The following is a 25,714-nucleotide window of genomic DNA, read 5'->3' as shown; positions in this document are numbered from 1 at the left end:
CTGCTTTGCAAGGACCTTCTGGTCTTAGACTAAGAACTTTACACTTGCTTTTTACCAAACCTCCATTCATTCTTTCTTTTTTTCTCATAAGAATTCATGGGTGACTCGTCCATGTCCTCCTGTAATTCTGCCATAGGTGATATACTCTACATGTTGGGAGCCCTCCTCAATTTCTCCTGACATAATGGGAATGCTAAGTAAGGACATGGACAGATCATTGATTATCCCTTGGTCTCATCACATGACTAGTCTCCTTTTAGAGACACACAAGATAAATAGATAAAGATGGACTCCTTTAAGGGGGAAAATGGTATTATTTTTGTACATCAATTCCTAGTATGGCACATAGGATCAAAGGCTAATGGTTTGAGAGTTGAGAGAAACATTAAATGGCATCCCCCAATTTACAGATGAGGAAACAGGCATAGGGAAATTAAGCATTTTATCCAATGCAACACAATTAATGTCTGAGACAGGATTTCAACTCAGGTCTTCCTGACTCTAAATCCAGTGTTCTGTTCCCTATACCATGAGACCTCTAAGTACTTAATAAATGTTTGATGACTGGTTGATCTGTCTTTTGAGGAAATAGCCACATTATTGAGATCTCAAAGCTATTTGAGTATTTGAGAAATACTTATAACAATTATGTAATTGTGCCTTTCATAATAAAGTCATCAGAGGATGCCCAAATAAGAATAAAACAGCTCGATGTCAGCTAAGTGGTGCAATGGACAGAGTGTTGACCTTGGAGTCAAGAAAAGCCTTCGGGGTTGCTGTGAGGATCAAATAAGATATTTGTAAAGTACTTCAAAAATCTTATAATGCTATATAAAGGGTAGATATTATTATTAAAACCAACATTAAAATACACACATGGGCTAATATATATTTTTCAATTTGGTTTGCAAAGTTCTATATATATGTATACATGTGTATGTATATATAATATATGTTATATAGTCAGTACTGAGTAGAATATCAATAATATTACAGTAGAATGGGGGGCGGGAAGAGTATTGGCTGTGGCGTAATGGAAAAGAATTGGATTTGAATCTAGGATCTAACACTTAGCGATTCTAAGAAAATCATATCCTCTCTCTGAGTTGAGTCTGTTTCTTCATCTGGAAATAGGTTACCTAATGATCAAAATATCTATGTATCAGAGACACAAAGGACCCAGGTCTTCCTGGCTCTGATGCCAGATCACTACTATGCCACACTGTCTATTATAGGACAAATACTATCATTCCCATTTTGTGGCAAAGGAAACTATTTCTCAAAGGGTTTGAGTGATTTCCCTAACTTCATCCAATAGGTGGCAGAACTGAGATTAAGTTAGTTCATCCAATCCCCTATCAAATTCTTTCTGACACACTGATTCTCAATCAACAGGCTCAAACTCTTCTTAAATAGCACAAGTAAGGCCAGGTAGCAGCAGGACAGTGACTGCCTATAACACCATAAGGGAAGAAGAATTTCAGGGGTTTGGGTTGGAAATATTTCTGATGAAAATATCTATGAGGAAAGAATTATATTATCTAAGTATGTGCAAATACTTCCAATAGTTAATCAGATCAGACAGTGAGAACAACTAGCCACAAAATCTTAACTAAGGTAGTCAATCCCAAACCACTGAGAATGGTATGGACAAGTCAGCATCACACGTTCAATTCAACAAGCACCAAACCCCACATGTAGCACCGAAGGGTAGCAAAATACTAACATCAATGCCAGGCTTGAAACAGACACTGTTTAGGGACTGTATCACTCTGTTCTCTGTCTCTGAACTTATGAAGTATCCTCAAAGTCAGTCCTACAAAAGGACTTTTACAGTAATATTTCAGCTTGGAGGTCTCACTAGCATAGAGAAGTTATTCAAACTCCACATTGGAGAGGGGAGGTCAAATATGTAGGTATACCCTCAAAAACTATGAAATCTATGCATGCTCACCTGTCGTAACTAGCATCTGCCAATTCAAGTTGTCTGACATTAGATAGCACAGCATGTTATTTAATCATTCCAATTTTGTATTTGCTTAGAAGTGCATGATTATGCAAGAAATCAAGACACTCTGAGGTACTATACGTGACATGGAAAGCCAGTAACATGACTCAGGTATGCTATTAAGCCAGAAATCAGGGCCAAAGAACAGGCTTGAAAGTTTACAAAGCTCAAGTCTATGGGATTCTAATTTAGAATGAATAATTAAAACATTTATCCTATGTTAAACTTTAAAATCATTTTATTAAAGTAATAACACATCTCTAAGAACATGGATCTCAAGCATTTTCATATTTTTAGATAGTTGTGTGGAAAAGACTCCTCTGGAACTGAGAAGACATATAGGGCCATGTCTTAACTAAGCAGAATTCTGTTTTCTAAAGCAAAGAGCTTTAGAATTTCACTAGGCCCACAAGTTTTGCATGGCATGTGAATTTTTCTCAGGGTTTTCCTTAATATCTTCTACTACTCCATCACTAAATAAATATTTTTCTAAAGGAAAGATGCATTCCAAATAATTCCTCAAAGAGACTTTCATAGAATGGTAAAGGGAATTTTAAAAGAGAAATTAGATAGTTCATTCTTTGAATCTCATTGTCTAATTGACTTTGGATGTTTTAAAAATATTCTCTTTGGTCCCTCAGTTCATGGTTTAGTGCTTCACGTATTGGCAAAACAATAATAGTCAGTTAACAAGCATTTACCCAGACACTGTGCTAAGCACCAAGAACACAAAGAAAGGCAAAACACTCGCTGTTCTCATAGAATTTATGGTCTAATGGGGGAGAGCATATTAAAACAACAATAACACCATTATTAATGGTGTACAAAGTACTTAAAGTATTATCTCATTTGATAATCACAATGACTCGTAGAGATAGGGCTTATTATTATCTCCATTTAACAGATGTAGAAATTGAAACAAAGCTTAAGTGCATTGCACAAGAATTGAACTCAGGTCATACTAATTCCAGGCTCAAGGCTCTAGCCACTGAGCCACCTGTGCATGTATAAACAAAACACGTACAGGATAATGTGGTGGGTAAGGAAACAAAGGTTTGAGCTTCTGAGCATATCAATTGATTAAGCACTTCATGGCAACTGCCCAACAAAGCAGGATTAGTAGTCTTCTTTAAACTTTGTAACTGAACCATGAATATAAAGATTGTTATACATTAAAAACAATCAAGTAAGGCCAATTGCTTAAAGTGAAACAATTAACCAGGATACAATATTAGGTAATCTGATTTCTATCTGGATGAAAGAGTAGTGACTTTCCAAATTGGGAGGGAGAGAGTGACCAGGTACAATTCCCTAAAATCAGAAAAAGAGGTATCCCAATAACTTGAAAGTAATCAGCAGAGGGAAGACACTGGCACTAGGGAAATTTGAAAACACTTCCTGCAGAAAATGGGATTTTAGCTGGGACTTAAAGAAGCCAGGTAAACCAGGAAGTGAAAATGTGGAGGGAGAGAATTTCAGGTGTGGGGGAAAGCCAACCAAAATGAACAGAGTTAGAAGATGAAACGCCCTGTTCAAGAAATAGCAATGTAGTCTAAAATGTCAAGTTTTCAAAAAAGAACTGATAGTGGCTTTGCTACAATCTAAAATGTGCCCTCTACAAATGAGCCTAAGAGGAAGCTAAGGGAGTATGAAAAATAAATTCCCAATTGAATGATTTTTTTAAATAGACAAATGAAAATCTAGAATTCAGATCACAAAGGACACATGACTTTCAAATTAGAAAATGGGCAGGAGATCAAATGAAAAAGAAAGCTGGCAAGAATAAGGCAATGAAATTACTCCCATGAGGGGGCAGGGTTACAGAATAAACCAAACTAAGCAAACCCAAGGGAAACAGATCATCTCATTCTTCAGGAAATACATCAACAATGATGTAGAAACATGCAACAGCAGAAATGCCTCCGTGAGCCTTCAGAAAAATGATGAAGCTACAGAAATCAACTTCTCCCAAGGACACAAAGGGACAAAACACAGACATACAAACATGTCACTTGACTTGATCGATGAGAATTTAATGGTGTGTTAGCGTGTACCGCTACTTGTCTGCGAGAAAATCTAAGACGTTTTCATTTTTCTTTATCTCACCTTTTATACTGTCTCCACTGAAAACCTACTCCAATACTTCATCAGAATGTGGAGGTGACCCTGAATCCTCAAAAGTTATGCAGATGGGGTCTAAACTCTGGCAAGTCTACCTGAGTTCTACCAAGAAGACTACGTGCTATATAAATGATTATTCTCCATCGACCAAAATTTGACCTAGGTGACTCCAGAGACATTCAGCATCAAAATGGCTTCAGGAATGATTTTTTTAACTATAATTTTTTAATGTTTTATTAATGCTTAAAAAATACATGCCACTTTCAATGCATCTATCAAAAGAACCCTCCTATATAATTAAGAAATGCAATACCTGCACTAGTCCATCTCCTCTTTAATGACCTTATCAAATGGCCATCCAACCTTTGCTTGAAGACATCTAATGAGAAAGAATGCACTACTTCCCAAGTTAGTACTCACAACTTGTACTTTTTGAATTTTTGGAAAATTCTTCTTTGCATCTAGATTAAATCTGTTTCTGTACTTTCAACTCGCTGCTTCTAGTTCTGTCTTTGAGAGTCAAGCAGGACAAATCTAAGCCTTTCCACATGATAGCTCTAGAAATATTTATAGATAGCTCTCATGTTGCTACTAAGACTTTTCGTTCACCAACATAACTGTCTCCAATTACTTCAAGAGATCTTCAAATGACATGATTTCAAGTCCATTCAGCTAGATGATGTAATGGATAGAATACTGAGCCCTGTATTCAGGAAGATGAGTTTTCACTGGCCTTGGATACTTTCTAGCTGAGTGACCCTACTAAAACCTCTGCTGGCCTCAGATTCCTCAACTATTAAAATGGGGGTTAAAATAGTACCTATCTCACAGAGTTGTTGTCAATTTCAAATGGGATATATTTGCACAGTGTCTCGTGCATAGTAGACACTGAATATTTGTATCCTTCCCCACCCGTACTCCTTCTTCATTACAAATGAACACATATACCCAAAGACCATGGCCTTCATTTTAAATGTTTGGGAGATATTCCTAATGAATTAGAATCCTGGCTAGCACAGGATTCTAAAGGCTCATCAATTACTTAAACCCTCAAGTTTCAAAAAAAATGGTGTTTAAACTAACCTCTATCAATTTCACATAAAGTATAGCTGGCTATAAGCAAAGACAATCTATAGGAGAAAAATCTCAATGGACAAGACAAGAAATTTGGAGGCACATTGTTCATTTTGCAAAATAGCTCCTTTACTTTATAAAATAATTTGTCATATGATTCCTTCAAATGATGGATCACTCTAGTGCTTTTAAAATATGATTCAATATATCAATTTTCTATTTGCATGCAACTTTTCAGGAAGAGATGATAGGATCATAGATTTGAAGGTGAAAGGGACCTTAGAAGCCAGCTGCTCCAACCACTTCCCAATGATGAAATTGAAGATATGATTTGTTCAAGTTCAAACAGGTAGTGAGTAGAAGGGCTGCAATTCGAAACAAGGTCCTCTCTTTGCAAATTCAGCACTCTTTCCACTCCCCCACAATCTGATATGTATAAATGGGACACCTAGAAGTCAAAACTATTCTTCCCTGTCTTTTTTTCCTTTCCTCCTCTCCCAGAATCCCACTGCTTGGCATTCATTCCTTTGCTCTTTATAGGCTAGAACTCTTGAGCAATTAATATCATGTCAGTTTGGCTGATCCCATCCCCACTACATCACCACCTCTGAATGAAGCCCTTGGTCACAAGGCAAAAACCTCACAGCTTCAGAAAATTCCACAAGGATCCTCCTTCAGCAAACAGTGAAACAAAAAAAAAAATCATTTCTTGCAGTTGCCATAAATTAATCTTTAGTGAGAACTCACTCGGGAGAGGAGAGACAAAAAAGATGCCCTAGCAGCATGTGTTAAATTTACAGCAGAATGCAGTCCTCAGTCAGAACAGCAAAGTCAGAAGGTCTGATGGGCATCTGACAGGAATGAACCTTTGATCCCTTCTCATCTCAAGTCATGCATCAAAAATAAAAAAAAAAAATGAATGTCAATGTTCTCTCCTCAATATTTGATCCTCACAACAGCATCATAATAATTCTAAGCTCCAAGATGAGGACTGTGTGGGGTGCATTACTAAACGTCCCCAAAAAAACCTCTTCTCTGCTGGCTGCACAATCACGACTCAGCCAAGATTAAAATCTGATCCAAATACTTTCTTGTATGAAGAATTAGCTAGCGCGAGGGAGAGTTATCAGGCAGTCCTCAGGATGGTAAGTGCCACTTGTCTGAGCCAGAGAAAGTTCATCAGAAGAAAATAAAGATTAATCATGAAAGCTTAAAAATGGGATTTTCAAATGAAGCAGTATAAAGGTGAAATTCACCTGACAAAAAGAAAAAAACAGCCACCTCAACTCTCCACAAAAGAATCACAAGAACAAGGTCTTCATACCCCAGAAGGAGTTCACAGTACTTAAAACCAGGCCACTAGACCCTCTTTGATTCCTGGGCTAGGTCATGATACCTACCCAAAGAAGAAGGGAAAGGCAGGAGAGATATTTTACTACCCAAGTGATCAAAAGGACGGAGACCAAAAGGATATAAGTCAAAGCTCAGGGAACCTGAGAAAAGAGTAAAAGAGAAAAGGATCATTAGGGAAAGCCATTGGGTAGGAAGGGGGGAGAAGATTGACAGACAATCTTCAGAGGGCCTCCAGTTGGTAAGTCTCAAGTAAGAAAGGATCCAATGCCCCAGAAATCATCTCTGCAGAGCACCTGAACCTGGATTATTTCTAAGTATCTATGAATGACTGATTTGCTTTTATATAAGACATAACAACTATTCAAACAAATGAAAAATAACCTGCCAAACCTTTTCACCAGAAGGTACCAGCTTCAGCTATCCTTTCCCCACTCACCACTGTCACCCAGATGTCATATCTGCAGTCATTTTCTTTTAGGTCTAGCCAATCAGTTTCTCATTCTAGGCTCCAGATGTCTGAGTTAAGGAGTTAGCTATCTATGCAAACGAAACATAAAAATACATTCGAGATTTCCCCTTTCATGAAAAGTTCTCAACAGCTCAGGGCCTAGCAATGAGGTTTACATGATTTCTCTCTCTGCTGAATCATTCCTTTTAAACTCATTCCTTTAGTAAATTAATCTCATAGCCAGCTGCCCATGCATCTAGATGATGAACATATTGGTGTTTTTAAAGTCTATGCCAGCTGAACAGTATTTCTGGCAGGTCTTTTCAAACTGGAAAGTTTTAAGCACAGTTCTGGCTCCAGATTGGGTCCCCTCTCTGAGAACCAGTACAGCAAAGTACCTAGAAGGCTCATCACCAGTTGGTTGGCCATTGGGTGACAATTTTGAGTTTTTATGGCCAATTTCCCTATTATGCCATATGCTTTTTCAGGTGTGAAAATCTAAAACAAATAGAAAGCTCTAGCTTATGAGGGAAATCCTATATTTGTTTAAAGTGGAATAGGCTACGTTGGAAAGGGGTTAAGTTCCCCAAAGAGGCATTCGATAAGGGGTGTCAGAAATAGGACTGGTACAGTACTTAGGTTAGCTGACTTGCATGACCCTTCTAGCTCTGCAGTTCTTTGACTCTGCGAGAAAATCATTCTATCAGTCTTTTCCTTTCACTGCTAGCAATGTGTTAAGATGCACAACTTCAGACTCTAAATAATCATAATCGGTGTCATCATCACAGTATTTATATGTGCTTTGTTTTGCAAAGTCCCTTAGATATCTTATATTATTTAGTTCTCACAACAACCCAATAAGTTGATTGCTATTAGTTCCATTTAACAAATGAGGAAACTGAGGCTCACAGAGGTTAAGTGCTTCGTTCATAGTCACACAAATAGTAAGTACCTGAGACAGAATCTGGACTCAGGTCCTCCTCCTTCCATGGTCAGCGCTTTATCCATTAGGCCATGTAGCTGCTTCTAATAATGTATTTATGTGTGTCATCACCCAGAGACACACACACACACATACATGTGTGAATATGCTTATATATAGTGCTTTAAAATTTGCATGATTTTGTATTGTTTTACATAATAATAGCTAGCATTTATATAATGTTTTAAGTTCTGTGAAGAGATTAACAAATACAGCCTTACTTTATCCTCACAACAACCCTGAGAGGTAGGTGCGATTATTATTCCCATTTACAGAAAAAGAAACTGAGGCACAGAGAGATCAAGTGATTTGCCTAGGGTCACATAGCAAATAGGTATTAAGAATAGATCTGAACTCCGAACTTCTTGATCCTAAGTCCAATCCTCTATCCAGATAGCCACCGAGCTGTTGAGACCCACTTTGATTCCTGGGCAGGACCATGACATCTCTCATGGCAGCTTGGGGTTCACAAGAACCTTGTGAGCTCGAGACTACATGTATTATTATTAGTGCCATTTTACAGACTAAGGTGTTATATTTTACAAACTAAGGCTCAGGGAGAGGCATGGACTAATCTATAGTCACACAGCCAGCATCAGAAGCAGGACCTGAGCCTACCTCTTCTTGATTCAGAGTCCAAGACTCTAGCCACTCTGCCTATCACACAACTTGCTTACATTTCCCTGTATTAATAACATTCTTCTTTGCCTGAACAACAATTCCCATCTCCTAACTCAATGTGTCAATCGCTTAGTTCTTCTTAAATGTGTAAACTCTCTTTAATCAATAACAATGATTCCATCAGTTGCCACCAGAGCGGTCAAGTTATTGTAACAGCAAGCAAAGTGGGATTTGTTTCTTTGGAGTTGTTTTCCAGGCTCAGGCTAAATTGCGAGCACTGGAAGAGTCAATCTTCTTTGAATCCTGAGAATTCATAGCTGTGCTGAGTCACGTAGGTTTCGTGTCTATTGACTGAGCCAATAAGGAGATGAGTCTTCATTATATATACTGGGAGGTTAGTATTTTACTTTGGGGGTTCACTTATGAGAAGGATCTTGTGATTATCTAACTGAGACTCTGAGTGACCGTATGTTCAGACCTCCAATTGTTCAGGTGTAAAGGCTCTCTTGATCCAGGGATGGACGTAAAGTGCATAGAAATATTGCTTTGATTCAGACAGTGGAGCCCTGTCTGTTGGTTTTTATTTCTCTGTATTTTATGTTTGTTGAATGGATAGGTTTGGTAGCTTTAGAAATGTAAAAGATAAAAAGGCATGTCTGGAAGGATTTGGTTGAACTAATTAAAGTGATTGTTGACCCCTCAAAAGTTGCCTTTCCTTTTATAAATGCAGATCTAAGAAGCTGTGATAGTAATCCCCTGTATATGTTAGGGTGTTTACTGATACAGCTATAATGCAGCAGAGTGAAAGGTTTCCTATCATGCTTCTCAACACCTTTTCTTTAAGACTTTAAATATTATTTACTCTATGCTATTTGTCTTAGGTCTACCTTAATTTAACCATTCTTGATATACTACTACTAAATTTATTAATTAATAACACTTCATTCAATATTAGAGACACTATTCATTATTTAATTATTAAATAGCTATTAATTTAAGGTTTGCAAAGCACTTTTGCATGTGTTTGCTTATTTGATTCTCACAACAACCTTGTATATCCTCATTTTATAGATAAGGAAATTGAGGGGAGGAAAGTTTAAGTTCTTGCCCAGGGTCACACACCTAGCAAGTGTCTGAGGTGAGAGTCTAACTCAGGTCTTCTGATTCCAAGTTCCTCGTTCTCCACCGCACTATTTGCATATAAAGGGAAGATATTAGCTGAGAACAATCTTTCACTTACCTTGCACTTACAAAATTCTTTTTCAGCTGAAAGTAAATTCCCAAACCTTTATTTGTGAAAGTAGTAAGCTACTGAAAAAATAAAAATGTTCAGAGAACATTTCATGAAACATGCCTTCCTCTTCTCAGTAACAAGGTGTGGTGGGGGAAGGTTTTGGCCATGGATATTGGTTTTGCTTAACTGTCCATGTTAACAAAGGAAATTTCATTGTCAGAGGAGGGGAATATTAAGAAGTGACTGTTGCTTTTTTTAAAGCCTTGATAGAATATTTTTAAAAGAAAAAAATAGGGGTTGTGAAAACAGTCTAATTAGCATTTTATGACAAAGTTCTCTCAAATGGTGGCTTTAGTGTGGGATTTGCTTCAAAGCTCTACTCTGCCAACCAAATTACTCAGTGGGTGAGGAGAATATCCAAGATAAGAACACTTAGGGAAACACTTAAGGGTAGGCCATGACGATGAACTGCTTCTGAGAGCAGCAGAGAATTCAAAATTTAATTTGGAATTGAGTAACTGCCTACTGTGTGCAGAACACTGGGTTCAGTGTTTCTGCATGAGCTTCAAAGTTTAGATAAGATGGATCCTGGCAATAAGACCTACCCACTGCCCTTACGGACCTCACAGTTTGGTGGGCAGATATGATTCAAACCTAGATAAGTATATTCAACTATGTTACATGAGATGATGCCAACAATATCCCCACCTTCCATCAGTGTGGTACTTCAGAACATACTTTCACATGCATTATTGCATTTGAGCCTCACAAAAATACTGTGAGGTAAACCAGACAAATAAAGTGGGTATAACATTAACCCATTGTATGGATTTAAAAAAAATTCAGGGTTTTATAGCATTCATTTCTTGGGGGTAGTGTCTGATACTCTAGAGCCTACTGCCTGGGAGATTCTGAGCAAGTCATTTCGGGTCTTACTTTCATCACCTACATAATGAGTGGGTCAAACTAGAGGATCTCTGTGGTAGGTTTCTTTCAGCCCTTAATCTATTATAACATAATTCCAGAAATAAAAAGGAGTCAGTGTGAAAATGACGAGATCATCAGGACATCCCCAGGTATTTAAATCAGTGGGACCATAGTGGGACCAAAACATCACTAAACATCTTCAGCATTCATGCTTGCTTTTTCATTCAAGATTCCCTCACTTATTGTTGTTTTTTTTTTTTTAAAGAAAAAATAATGACAAAATCCAACAATCTCAATTTTATTTTGTTTTTGTTTTGAAGGAGGATAGGCAAGGCAATTGGGGTTAAGTGACTTGCCCAAGGTCACCCAGCTAGTAAGTGTCAAGCATCTGAGGCCAGATTTGAACTCAGCTCCTCCTGAGTCCAGGGCTGGTACCTCATAGAGGCCTTGAAACAACACTCTCAATTCTGACAACTTCAGATGATCAGCTGACCAATATTTCTAACATGAGACTCAACGAAAGCACTATGAAAATTGCCACACAGCAAAGATCCAGGTGGACAGGAGAAAATAAAATTCTCTAATTTATATTTTGTCCTAGTGGGGTATCCTAGTACAAAATGTTCCTTTTTCTTCTAACAGCAATAGCATCTAAATTGCTAGAGTGTCTTCTCCAATAAAAGTAGTAAGTAGATGCTTCAGAACTGAAGCGAAGGCATCAGGCTACCACAAATGAGCTCATCACCCAGACAAAAACACTATTCATTGTGTATTTCAGATGGTGCAAAGCAGTGAAATGCACAATGCTTGGAATAATATTTGAATGCACAATATTAACAAAATATCTCTCTGATGAATACAGTGTAAGTGTGGCAGTTTCCATGGAAACAAGATTGAGTTTGCAAATTCCAATAGTGGGCAATGATTCTCAATTATGACTTTTACTAAAGAAAAAAAACCTGTTTTTTTTTAAAAAGTACACTGTCAAATTCATAAAAATATTTTATACAATGTAAATGGAGAACCATATTTGTGACATTTTATCAGTGTGTGTATGGGACTAGAAATGGTATTTTCCACGAAGAATAAGGATCATGTTCCCCTTGTTTAAAAATTTCCATTTAAATGTGTTCTAATCTGTTTTATAGCCAATAATTCATGCACAATATGTCTTCGAGAATAAAAAATTTAGCTTCTGAGGACCAGATGTAGGATGTGGTTCAGACTAGTATGACAACTTTCCAAAAATGCATGCTAAGGAACTCATGAACACCTAGGAGATGCAGCAGGCAGATGAAAATTTAACATACTGATTCTCTAAAGCAGGGAAGTATCCATTGGCACTAAGCCCATGCCTATCCTGAATACTTATGACTGCTCCCTCCTATGACCCACTGCTGCTTCTAAGGTGGGAATAAGAAGGCAGATGGCCATACATTTCCAATTCCACTACTTCAAATTTCTGAGGAACATTTCAACTGCCATTCATTCAGTACTAGTTATAAGCAGAACCATGTGCTAGATGCTACTGGATGTACAAAGCTTACCAAAGACACTGACCTGCCCTAATGGAGGCCACATTGTCAAGTAAATGTGCTATTTAAGTATCTGTAGACAGACAAGAATGGAAAAGAATGAGAAGGCATGGACAGGGTGGGATATACACTTGTATTTATTTTGTGTGTGCATGCCTGTGTGTTAACACATACATATATGCATACATACATGTTGCATGTCCCTCCTTTGCTCCCCTCAAATCCAAACTTTTGACAGAAGTGACTCGCTTACATTTGTTCTTTGTATCCCCATTACCTTGCATACCTGACACATAGTAGGTGTTCAATAAATGATGAGAGGATTGGTATTTTCCAGTCCCAATCTCTAGCTGCTAAATTAAAGAATCATACATCTAGAGCAGGTAGGAATCATAGAGGTCATCACAACCAAAACCCTTGGTTTACTAAGAAGGCCCAAGTGAGGTTAAGTGACTCCCTTAAGGTCATACAGGTTGTAACTGGTAGAGTAAGTATTTTAACCCATGTCCCATCACTTCAAATCTAGCTTTCCAATTTCAGTACTCTTTCCCCTGTACCATGCTACCTCCCAAATGGATCACATTAAACTGGAATGACTCCTCTATGCAACTATTTACTTATCACTTTAAACAAATCACATAGAATTTGATCAGGTTGTATTTCCTGTTAATTTTCACAACACACAGTCAAGGAACAGTTGCTCTGGATTCTGAGCTATCATGGGAAATGAACCTCAAACCAGGCATGGGATCAAAAAGCAGGAACTGGAGCTGCTGTTCCAGAATGCCTCTCTTGCTCTGAATGATTTTACAGGCACAGGCAGGGAGCTGCAAGTCCTCAGGCACTCAGAAGACTCTGCTGGACGGATAACACAGAACTGCAACCTGTGTGTGAACATTTGCTGAGAAGCAAGAACAGCCCTACCATAGAGAACAGCCTGTCCATATGTCTTCTTGGGCGCTGCCTGTGAGGAATGTTATGAGAGACTGCTGTGTATACACTGAAATCAGCAAGAGCTAATATTTTCCTACAGAGAGAAACCAATAGAGCATTTCACCATTTGTACAAGTATGGCTGAGAAGTTGAGTTGCCCCTGTGCACATCTGTGATGCAAGCTAAGTTTGTTTTCTGGATCCTTCTATGTCCCTTCCCCAATTTAAACTGATCACCTGGCTTCCAAGGATCTCAATGTTGAGTATCCCACCTGGGCATCCTCTTTTCTGTCTCTTTATTGGAGTTTACTGCCTCATGTCTCATTGCCTCATGGCCCTAGAAGGTAAATGAAGATGGTAAACTCACTTCCAATAAGGTTGGATGTGTTGAGGGTTGTTACATAACATGTTTACACTTTAATCAGGGTCTTTAATGCTTTTAACCCAAAGAAATAACCTATGTTCATTTCAGGCACTGTGAGATACTGAGGATTTAAAGGGTTGTTTCCCCATGAACATATCTCACACTTTCTCAACTCTCTTCACCAGTGCTGTCCCCTAAGTGTGGAATGTCTGTTCCAAACAAAAGAAAAGAACCTTGCTTGTACTCCCCTGATGCACTTGAAACAATTCTGCATTTTGGTTTGGCGCTGTATGTCTGCACCTAGGTAGCGAACAATATTCTGAACTTGAGGCCAGAAAAAAACCCAGCTTCCAATACACTGCAATGCTTAACTAGTTTTTTGGTTTGGTTTTTGGTTTTTTTGCCTCTGACAAACAACCTGATCTCTGAGCTTCAGTTTCATCATCCTTAAAAGGGAAAAAATAATCATGAAAAGTATGGTTTAGTAGATAGAGACTTGGCCTCAGAGTTAAGGAGACCTTGGTACAAGTTCAAAGTCTGACACGTTTTCTGTGTGATGCTGGGTGTCCTTCCAGCATGCCAGGTGGTAGTTTCCTACTTTAATTATTTTTACTAACTAGATACTAAACTTTTGACTTGGTTCCTACATCACTCAAAGCTTCCAGTGCTATCAGCCCTCCCTAAATCTGATTCTCCGGAGCAGCACCTTAGTGATGGCTCTACCCCAACCAGAAAATGGGAGTAGACATCTTGTCTACCACGTAGCTCAGAGGCATGTTAAAGGGCTTGTCTATGATTTATCTGCTTTCTTTGTGCCTTGCAGAATTACTTTACTCAAAAATAACCACTGGATTTCTAACAACCATCAGCATCGCTTGTGTCTGCCTGCCATTTCTTAGCAGTAAACAGCTCTGCCATCACACTGTGCTTACCAATCCAGTGTGTATAGTGTCCTTGTCACACCAGTCTTGCATAAAACAATCACTTTGGAATCCTGCTGTCATAGCCCTGCTCCCTTACCCAAGTCAGTGAGGCAAAGCTGTAGAAAAAGCATGCCCTTCACTGGAACGACCAGAGTATCTCCAGTGTCTCGATGTTTATGATATATTTGCCCCTGATGAATCTCAGGACATGCTATTTTTAAAAAGGATCGAATTTTAGAGCCAGCAAGGACTTTAGAGAGCATCTGTTATAACCCTCTCATTTTGCAAAGGAAGAAATAAAGTCATTGAGAAGTGACTTTCTCAAGGTCACACCACTAGGTTCTAGAAATGCTAAAGTGAGGATGGGACCCAAGTCTATTGAATTCTAGTGGAGGGTTTTTTCCCATTATATCATATGACTCATAATGGAATAACAGGTAATATGCTTTTGGCTAGGCTTTTAGCTCAGTTCCATTTTCAGTCTCCTCATCTCCCCCAGATACTTGCTTTCACAGTTCGTCAACAAGTATTTATTAAACATCTGCTATGTATATACCAGGCACTATGCTAAGTGCTCAGAATACAAAGAAAGGTAAAAGACAGTTCCTGCCCCCAAGGAGCTCACAGTCTAATGGGAAAGACAACATGCAAATAACCATGTACCCAAAACACTACAAATAAAATAAATTGGAGATAATCAGCAGAGGGAAGTCACTAAAGGGGATCAGGAAAGACTTCCTATAAAAGGTAAGGTATTATCTCAGACTGGAAGAAAGCCAGAAAGAATGAAAGGGAATAGGAAAGAATTTGTCCCACCTCCTCCCCTTCTCCATCATGGGGGACAGCCAGTGAAATGCCTGGAGTAGAGAGACGTAGTGTCTTGTTAGAATATCAAGGAGGCCAGAGTCATTAGAATGCAGAGTACATGGCAGGGTTGGGGAAGTGGAGTTGGGGGAGGAAGAATAGGATATAGTAAGATCGGTGGAGGGTAGGGGGGTAGGTTGTAATGAGCTTTAAATGTCAAACACAGGATTTCATATTTGATCCTGGAGGTGACAGAGACCCACACTGCAGTTTACTGTGGGGGGAGGAGTGTGTCACATGGGTAGATCTGTGCTTTAGGAAGGTCAATCTGATAGCTGAGAGAAGGATGGTTCAGAATGGGGAGAAATATGAGGCATGGAGATCCATCCCCCTACATAGACCAAACTAGCTCTTTGGTTTTGTTACAATTCTGCATTTTCCAGAGTCTAACAATAAGAAGAATCATTTAGGTGTTTAATAAATGATTTTTACTTGACTGATGATTGAAAGAAGCACCTACTATATGCCTACTAAGTTCTTACAGATACAAAGACAAAATTGTCTTCATAGACCTCATTCTTCTGGACATATGATCTTCACCTATAAATTTTATTCAATAAACAATTCATCAATTCAACAAGTTTGAAACCCCTATTGTGTGTAGAGTACTTTATTTCGACCAGGGTAAGAAGAAAGGACAAAGATGATGTGTTCCTTGCCTGCAAGGAGTATTTTTAACTCAATAATTACTATAAGAAAAAATTATAATTCTAGCCCTCACATTAATTTAAATCCCATCTGATTATATCAGTTTTTAAAAAAATAACTTGATTACCTAGCTCTAAGACCTACTTCGGCTTCCTTGAAGGTGTTTCTGCTTACATATTTATTCCTATATAGGTGAACAGACTTGCCCTCCTTCATATAGCAGATCCTGCACTTGAACTCAGTTCCTATGACTGCTAGTTCAATGCTCTTCCTACAACACCGCAATATCTAGTTGGACCGCTTGATCTGTGAGGCTCCTTTCAGCCCTAAAGCTTTGGTCCTATGTCTCTTTCATCCCTAAGACCCCTTGATCCTATGAGTAGTTATCAGAAACATACAAAAGAAAAGTCATTAAGGGAAAGTATCATTTTGTGTGTAGTGAAAATGGAAAATATCTGTTAAGGGAAGGTTTACCATCTTACCCTATCACCATCCTTTCTCTTCCCTCCTCTCAAGAAATACCTGTCACGATGGGAAATTCAGCCCTTTTCTTCCTGCAACACTATCATTTGTGAGGACTTCTTATAGATTCAACAGAAGAGACTCCCACCTCCTTCTCTCTTGACTATTGGGTGCAGGAAAGCGTCTGAACATTGGATGTTCTCTCCTGGGGTTTCTCTCCCTGCTCAAATCCCCAGGGAGAGGTATTTTGCCATCTGTCCTCTTGGATTGAGAGACAATGAAGTGTGAGCACCACTACTTTCAGTCTCTTCTGGGTTCCTTGGGGGAACAGCTGAATTTCCTGAGAATGGAGACTAAAGAATGGTTGCTCTTTGCCAATACTAAATTCATCAGCTTCTTCCTGCTTCTTTTCCTTCAACCTTTTTGATTTAATTCCCTTTCAAATCTTGTATATCTCTAATGCTTACACAGTAGCAACCTCTTTTTACTCAGGTTAATAGAATGTATGTGAACGCAAATTTGCATGATAGATATCTATGACTAGATCTGTTATTTGGTTGATATAGAGAACTTCTAATGAAGACCTTATTACCAATGCAGAGGAGCACCCATGCTGCATCTTAGAGGTTCAGAGAGTTACTAGGGACACTTAGAAGTTGTCACGTGCCCAAGGTCAATCACTGAGAGTTAGTATATGTCATGGCTGAGACTTGAACCCAAGTTTTGTTTTTTTTTTCACTCTGAGGCCAGCTTGCTAAGCATTGTGCCCTCCTGCCTCTCTGACATAGCATATGTAATCTTAGTAAACTGGACAAAAGAACACTGTAGTTTGGTTATTTTCATGGATCTGAGCCTTACCATTTCCTGAACATAGCTGAAGCATCCAAGTCCCAGCTCTGCCACTAATGTGCAATCTGTATAACTCTGGGCAAGCAATTTCACCTTTCTGATCTCAATTTCTTTTTCTACAAAATGAAGGGCTAAATGATCTCTAAGGCCCTGTTCAGTTTTAACAGTCCTATACCATCCCTCTTCCCATCACTCACATAGGTTACGTCTTTCAATGTACACCTCGAATCCCATTCCTCCAGTAAAACCTTCCCTGACTATGTCAGCCCACAATAATATCTGTCCTCTTTGTGATATAGTGAAATCGCTAGGTTGTGACTTGGAGAGCATGGGTTCGGATCCCAGCTCTGCCACTTACTACTCACGTGGCCTGATGCAAATCATTTCCCCCTCTAGGTCTCAAAACATAACAAAAGTCAGTATTAATGTAACACTTTAAAGTGTGCAAAGGCCTTTACAAATATTATCTCATTTGATCCTCACAACAACCCTGGGAATAAGTGCTATTATTATTCCCCATTCTGCAGTTGAGGAAATGAGACAGAGGGTAAGTGGCTTGCCCAGGGTCACAGGGCTAGAAAGTGTCTCTGGGCAGATTTAAGTTCAGGTCTTCATAAGTCCTGGTTGGGCATTTCACAGCTGCCTAAATATTTATATGATCTCTAAATTTAGATGATTTATATGATCTCTAAAGTCCCTTGAAACTTAAATCCTGTTCTCATTTGAGCTCCTGTTGCTCTTATTATCAGTACCATGTCTTTTGACCTTGATTAAGCATTGCCTTGTTGGTTAATTATCTTTTCCTTCCAGTTGTTGGGGGGAAGGGGAGGGTGTAGAGGCAGGGATTTGGAGTTCGTTTCTTCCTGATTAGATTGTAAATTATTAGAAGGTATAGAGCATGTTCTCTATCTTGTAACTGTTAAGAGAGGATAAGGAACTCATAGGCACATTGGGACTTCTTAATAAAGAAATAGAAGTAAAGCAAGAAAGGATATCTAAAAGATAAAAGAAGGAAGAGAGTCTTTAGCAAGAAGAATGATTTATCTTGACTTCCTTTTTATAGGAAAGCATAAAGGGACCTCAAAAAGAATTTGAGAGTAGGAGGAGACTGGGTCTGATTAGGGGGAATTAAAGCAAGAAACGAAGAGGTCATGGAGGTAAGGAAAGGGTAAGGTAGTACCTGCATAGACTTCTGGGTGGTTTTCATCCCTGTGTAGTAAACTATGAGGCAAGGTGACCCAGCAGATAAGAGTGTTGGTCCCATATAGTCACGAAAGACTTGTGAGAAATTCTGCTTCGGTTATTGATTCCGTTTTCAGTTGTGTCCAACTCTCTATGACCCCACTTATTGGTTATTGGCAAAAATAATGGAGTGGTTGGCCATTTCCTTCTCCAAATCATTTTACAGATAAGGAAACTGAGACAAACAGGGTTAAGTGATTTACCCAGGGTGTCATTGCTGGTAAGTGTCTGAGGCCAGATTTGAACTCACAAAGAGGAATCTTCCTGACTCCAGGCTTTGTTGGTATCCAGTAAACCACCCAGCTGCCCCCAAAATTTGCAAAATAAAAAACCTTAGGCAAGCCCTTTAACATCTCTCAGCCTCAATTTATTTATTTTAATAAATACTTGCTTGTTGACTCATCTGTAAACTTGAAATATTAAAAGTATCTACCTTTCAGGATTGTTAGGAATGACATAATGTAGGTAAAGTACATTGCAAACCTTTAGCAGTACGTAAATGCCAGCTGTTATTACGAATGGAATTAAGTTTAGGCTTGGAGTCAAGTGCTGATCCATCTCCTCTTGTGGGTAGAGAGCAGACAAGCAAACAAACACTTCTATCTGATGCTTGTACGAAAAGCTTCCTAGTTAATCTGGGTCCTAGGCCAATACTGGAAGAGGAGGGGAAAGTCAACAGGCTTCCCATGTCCCCCACCCCCAAAAGCTAACACAATTTACACGTCTAGATTCTCTGTCTGTTCTGGTTGATTGACTATAAGCATATTCATCCCTCATACAGTTAGGAAAAATAACTTGCTGTTTTCTTCCATCCTACTAGTGGAAACAGCTGGCTTTGGACCTCAGAGTATTCTCCCACAGGGCTTCCATTGGGGCGGGTCCCTTGTCACCGTGGTACAAAGGCAGGGGGCATCAATACAGCACCCACAGCTTGCCATCTGGCCAGATCCCACTGGGGCTGAGACTTCTAACATAGCAAATCCTCTTCTCAGGCTCTGCTGCTTATGGACACAATTTCACAAATATAACCAAAGCCAAAGGTGACATACTGACGCAACTAAGGACCAAGCTCCTGCTTTAGGCAAAAGGTTTCTCTAGGGACTGAAAGATGTCCAGTTTGGCACCCTTGTCGGTAAATCTTCTCTCTAAGTGAGGATTGTTTTGATCAGGGTTCCCTGCGGAGCCAGTATGAAGTAGCTTTGGCCCACTAGGTGGCACTGTTGCTCATGAATTCCAGCAAATTGACAATTCCTTCAGATGCCAAACCTAGTTTTGGGGGCTTGGTACCCTCCCTATCCTCTTATTATCTTACACTCAGAGAATAAGAATCTCAGAAACATCAGTGCTTTACTATATTTGTGTTATGCCCATTTGTGGGGGGAGAAGGGGGGGAAAACATGTAGAACTAACTAAAGGACTGCTTGCCTGAAATCCCCAGTTTTTGTTTTTGTTTTTTCTCCAGGGACTTATTAGTTTCAGAAAAGAGATAAAACTGACTCTTGCTTGTGTGTTGGTTAGTTTCCTTGAGCATAAATTGTTTTCTATCATGCTTGTTCTGCATTTGCCTTTGTTTAGCCTGATTAACTAGGGATGGGGGAAGGGGGGCAGATTTGGCAGGCTAAAAGAAAAACAGAACAGTTCAAGAAATATTCCTAGAAATGACAAGGAATAAAAATTTAATCCAAAACTTCTCTGGGAGGAAGAAGACCTGAACCCTTCAGTTAAGTGTGCAACTTTGGCCAAGTAACTTTTACATTAAGGGCCTTCCTTTCTTTATCTATAAAAAAAAAAATTGGTCTCTCTGGGTGGGGAATCTACAGCCTTAACTGTTGTTGTTCAGGCTTATCCAACCTCATGTGGGGTTCTCTTCAAAAGACACTGGTTTCTTTCTTTTAATTTATTTTTCTTATTTGCTTTCTTTGGGGGGAGGGGACAGGGAAAATTCCTGCGCTGTGATTTCCTTAGCATAGGGAATTTCTGGATGAGGAAACTCCTTTTACATATCAGCACATTCACTGCAATTTTTTATGTTAGAAAATTCCCTGGATTCTGAGAAAGTTAAATGACTTGTTCAGAGTCCCATAGCCAGAAGGTGGCAGAGGGAGGACTCTTAACTTTTCTGGCTCCGAGGCCCAACTCATCTACCATGTCCTACTGCTTCTTCTCAAAATTTTCTACATCTGTGTCTGTCTATTCATCTTTCAGATGGGCAGCTCTTTTACAAAAAAAAATGTGGTTGAGGAACATAACAACCTGGGGAGTTATCAATAAACAAAAGTATTGTTGTTATTATTATCTTATGTTCTTTTCAATTTGACCCATTTAACAAGCATCTATTCAAAGACTAAGGACAGCAACCAACCATTAGCACATAAGGTATACTTTGTTGGGTTCTGGAGTCACAACCGCCAAAATGAAATTAGACCCTGTCCTCAAGAAGTCTAGTGGAAGAAAATAATATACATAGATAAATAAGTTTTAAAACTGTAAAAAATTAATTCAAAGCAAGGAGTGAGGGAATGGTAGAGAGAAGCCTAATTAATAACTGGGCTTAGGCAGAGAAAAAGGCCTTGCATAGGAGGTAGCGTTCCAGTGATGATAAAGTTGCAGTCATTCCTCTTTTGAAGTTCCCTTTCATTCAGAAAAGAATGGGGGGAAAATCACAACTTGTCATTCTCTAGTTTGTATGTTGGGAGATGGGATGTTACAAATGGAGAAGAGCATGTATTAATTCTGAAAGAGACCTGTACAAATGGCCTCCCCAGGAATTGGTTCAAATGATCACATAGATTTGCAACAAATAGGCATCTCAGCACATTAAATGATTCTCTGTAAATGGATCTAGTCTCTAGGAACGCTCCCAGCATTGACCCCAACAATGCAGTGGAGGTGGAGATAAAATAGGTTCCCCTAGCATGGGAAATTAACCCATAAACACTTTCTAGCCCCAGGTGCATAAAGGACAAAATTCACAGGGAGACATCTCATTTCTTTATCCAGGTAATTAAAACGGTTGGGCTAAAACTTAACATGTCTCAGTCTTCTGCATTTAAATCTATGTCACACTTAGAAAAACATGACTACTGAGTAAAATGAGGTTGCAAAACTTGGAGAGTCTAATTAGAATGATAAATAAATATTATTTAGATTGAGAAAGACAAGCTTAAAAGCAAAACTTAATAACAGTACTAGGGTAGGTCAGCAAAGTGATGAGATGAATTTTCACAAAATTCATTCACTAATACACATGATACACTAAAATACATTCACTAATATAGATCACTAACGTGTGGAATCCTTCTTCCATCATGGCTCATTTCTTGAGAACCTATTATGAGTAAGGTACTGCATGCTAGTTGCTTTGGAAGGAGCGTGGGACTTGGAAATAGAGAGTCTAGGTGAAAATACTGAATCTACCATTTATTCCCTGTGTGAACTTAATTAAGTCACTTTTAACTCTATAAGTATCAGCTGCCTCATCTGGTGGGACTAAATGAAATCATGTATATGAAGGGGTTGATAGAGCTTAAGACACAATACAAATGTATGTGATTGTTACTATTATAAGGGCTATTAAGTTACTGTTACATGCAAGGCACTCAGTTAAGGATTAGTTATACAAAAATAAAGACGTGATTGTCCCTGCCCTCAGATAGCTTCCATTCTACTGGAAAGGGGAGAGGAAGTCATGCAACCCATACAAAGCCAAGTAAAGCTAAATCAAGTCATAGAAGGCAGTTTGGGGGAGAGGAGGAATGGGAGAGTGCTGACAATTGGGAGCAGGGAGCAGGAAAGGCTGTGAGTAGCTGCTGGCATCTGCCCAGTAATTTGAAGAAAGCTAGAGATTCTGTGTAGTGCCAGGGAGGCACATACTCTATGCAAAGGTGTGAAGGTGGGAGATAAAATTTCATGCACTAGGAAGTGTAGGGCACTCAGAGCAGAAGAAAGAAAAGGAAGGGAATAAGCATTTATTAAGATCCTACTATGTGCCAGGCATTGTGCTAATCATCTTACACATAAATATAAAAAAAACCCAATAAGTTTAAGCAGCAGCATAAGGAATCCAGATTGAATATGAAGAAAGGTTGCAGAGAATATCAGCCACTTTGTTCATTAATTATGCTTAGCTGTTTTCATTGCTTCAAGGAATGGTTCAAGGTGGGAAGGGGCTGTTAAGAGGTGACTGCAATATAAAGAAAAAAGGGCTTCCATAAATCATTTTTAAAAAAAGAAAAAAATCAAATTATGATTCACTGGTGCCACATCTCCACAAAGGTTAGGAATTAGGCCTCTAGGGACTCTATGTGTCAAGTCTGCTTGAACTTCTCAGTATAAGAACAGCTGGAAAACAGGGTAAATTGAAATTCTGCCAAGCACACACAAGTACTGAAACATCAGGTGCATTATCCAAGGTCACACAATAAGTCTGTGACAAAGACACTAAGAACCAGAACCTTAGATTTTTCTTCCAGTTCTAACAATTCAATTGAACAAATATTTATCATGTGCCCACTACACGCAAGGAATGTGCCTGGTAGCAGCATCATTCTGGTCAAAGGAAAAGTACCCTGAACTTGGGAGTCAGAGGACCCAAGTTTGAGTCTGGACCCCAACATGTAGGAGTCACCTAACCTCTCCTCTGTGAAATGGGAACAATCACACTTACACTACTTGTCTTGAGGAATTGCAAGAAGCTGGGAGTAGATAGTGGCATGGGACCTAGAGGAAGGAAGGTATGGGCTTGTGCCTTATTTTCAACATTTATTAGCTTGTAATTATTGGCAAATCACTTCACCACTCTGACCTTCTATTTCCTTGACCTAAAAATGGAAGTAATAGTAATCTCTTGACAAGACTGTTGGAAAGTTTAAGGGAAATAACACACTGTGTAAACCATAATAAGTGAAATTCTTCAAGTGCCAAATAAATATCATCTGCTACTATAATGTACATTTTTATTGTCTGTGCTAATATAGCCTATGAGTAGGCATGAGAGGCAGTGAAATACTGTAGATAGAGAACTGGTCCTGGAGTCAGGAAGATCTGGGATCCTGGTTAAATCAGTGTACCAGGCAATTCTCAATAACTCTAAGTTGCAATAGTCTTGCTAATGTGCTTTGATGGCGTTTCATCACTAGTGACATTTGTTTGCATGTTGTCTCATGCATCAGATTAAAAACTCCTTGAGGGCAAGAATCGTTTTTCCCCTCTTTTCGTATCCCCAGCATTTAGCACAGTGCCTGAGGCATAGTAGGTACTTTTAAATTTTATTGATTCATTAACTGATTGCTGAAGGGATTGGACAAAATGAAAGAAACACTGGTCTTATAGTTAAAATACATGGGTTTGAGTTCTAGTTCAAACTTCCTGGGCCTATTTCATCATCTATAAGATGGAAGGCATCAATAAATCTCAATGGGTCATTAAGGAAAGTATTTTGTAAGCCTGAGTATTCTAAAAATATGAACTATCATTATAGTTATGTTACAGTTGTGACGTATTCCACATTTGATACTCATGAAACCCCTGAGGTAGCTAGCACAAATGTGAAGATAGCTCTTTTTTTAAAAATGAAGGTATCAAGTCTAGGATTTCATTGGTAGAGAAAACAATCTGTGCCCTCCAAACTTGCCAGTCTATAATTTATAGACAAGGCATTTCCTGGAGCACTGAGAAGTTAGGTGACTTGGCCATGGTCACACAACTGACAGGTGTCAGAGTGATTCCACGTCTCACTGGCTCCACAGCTGGCTGGATTCCTACCTATTTTGTCATGTCGAGTCCTACACTAATTTTTAAAACATGAATAGATGACAATAATAATAACAGTAATATCCAGCATTTATATAAGCATTTTACAAATAGTAACTCATTTGATCCTTACAACAACCCTAGGAGGTAAATGCTATTATTACCCCTATCTTTCAGATAAGGAAACTGAGGCAGAGAAGTTAAATAATGTACCCCAAATCAAAAGACTAATAAGGAGAAAAGCCAGTAGTCCAAGCCAGGACTTTAGATTCATAGCCTAGGGTTTTCCCCTCTACAGCACTCTGCTTTTCCTGTGACCAGTAAGTATTATGCCATATTCACACTGGGGACTGTCTATAAGCTGATACCAATAAGAATGAGATAAACCTGTTAGACAACAAGTAGAGAGAAAGAATGAAAGCATAGGGAAAAAAGAGGGTCTAAAGGGGAAAGGAAGCAAGAGAAAGACGGGACTTTTTTTTAAAAGGGCAGGAATCATCAAGAACACAAGACCCCTTTGATTTTGACATATAGTTCATACTGCTGAAAGCTAGCTAGAGGAAACTAATTGACTTAGAATCATAGCTTTAACGGAAGGCTTTGTGCACTGAATCCTAATCCACACTGATCTGGGTTCTTGCAAAAAGAAACATGCCTGATAGCAGATTACAACATGAGAAACTGGTATGTTCTTAGAAGGGATTTCTTTCTGAGTATTTGTTTTCAACCCACAATATCTATCTACCAGAGGCATGGCAGAAATAGCACTAGAAAACCTAAGCTCGCTGGCAGGTCTTGCTGCAGCAAAGGATATTAAAGAGGGCAATGTGTCTCAGCTGCTCTCAATAAGCTTTATCAGGACATGAGACAAAATCAATCCACTCTAAGAAGCTTTCTCTGATTAAATTAGATCAATGCAGCACTTCATGGCTATCTTAATACATGCAATTTACTTCCCCCACTTCCCAATACTTCCCCCCAGGGAAATCCACACATTACAATTAAATGTCAGATCATATTAATCCTTAAATTCATTAAGTATGCTTCTGTTTGTACCTCTATTATCAAAACTAATCAACATGATTTGATTATCTAAAATACTAGTTGAGGTAAATTCCATAGGTAAGAAGTACAATTCATTAGTGTTCATGAAATGCAAATATTATATTCTACTTTTGGTCAGATGGGAGCAAAATTCCTTTAAAAAAGCACAAAGCTGAAACTGAAATGTAAACAGAACTACAATGTATAATTTAGGATTTGTATTCTCATACTCTGGATATTTTCTTTAGCATTTTATATACTTAAATATAAAAACTGGGCATAAATCCATTTTGTAGTATAGTGTATACATTGATATAATAGTAAGTCATTTC

Source organism: Notamacropus eugenii, chromosome 1 (genome assembly GCF_028372415.1).
Source record: "Notamacropus eugenii isolate mMacEug1 chromosome 1, mMacEug1.pri_v2, whole genome shotgun sequence".
NCBI classification, from domain to species: Eukaryota; Metazoa; Chordata; class Mammalia; order Diprotodontia; family Macropodidae; genus Notamacropus; species Notamacropus eugenii.
The sequence above is the reverse complement of the archived record's forward strand: the minus strand, read 5'-3'. Positions refer to the sequence as shown.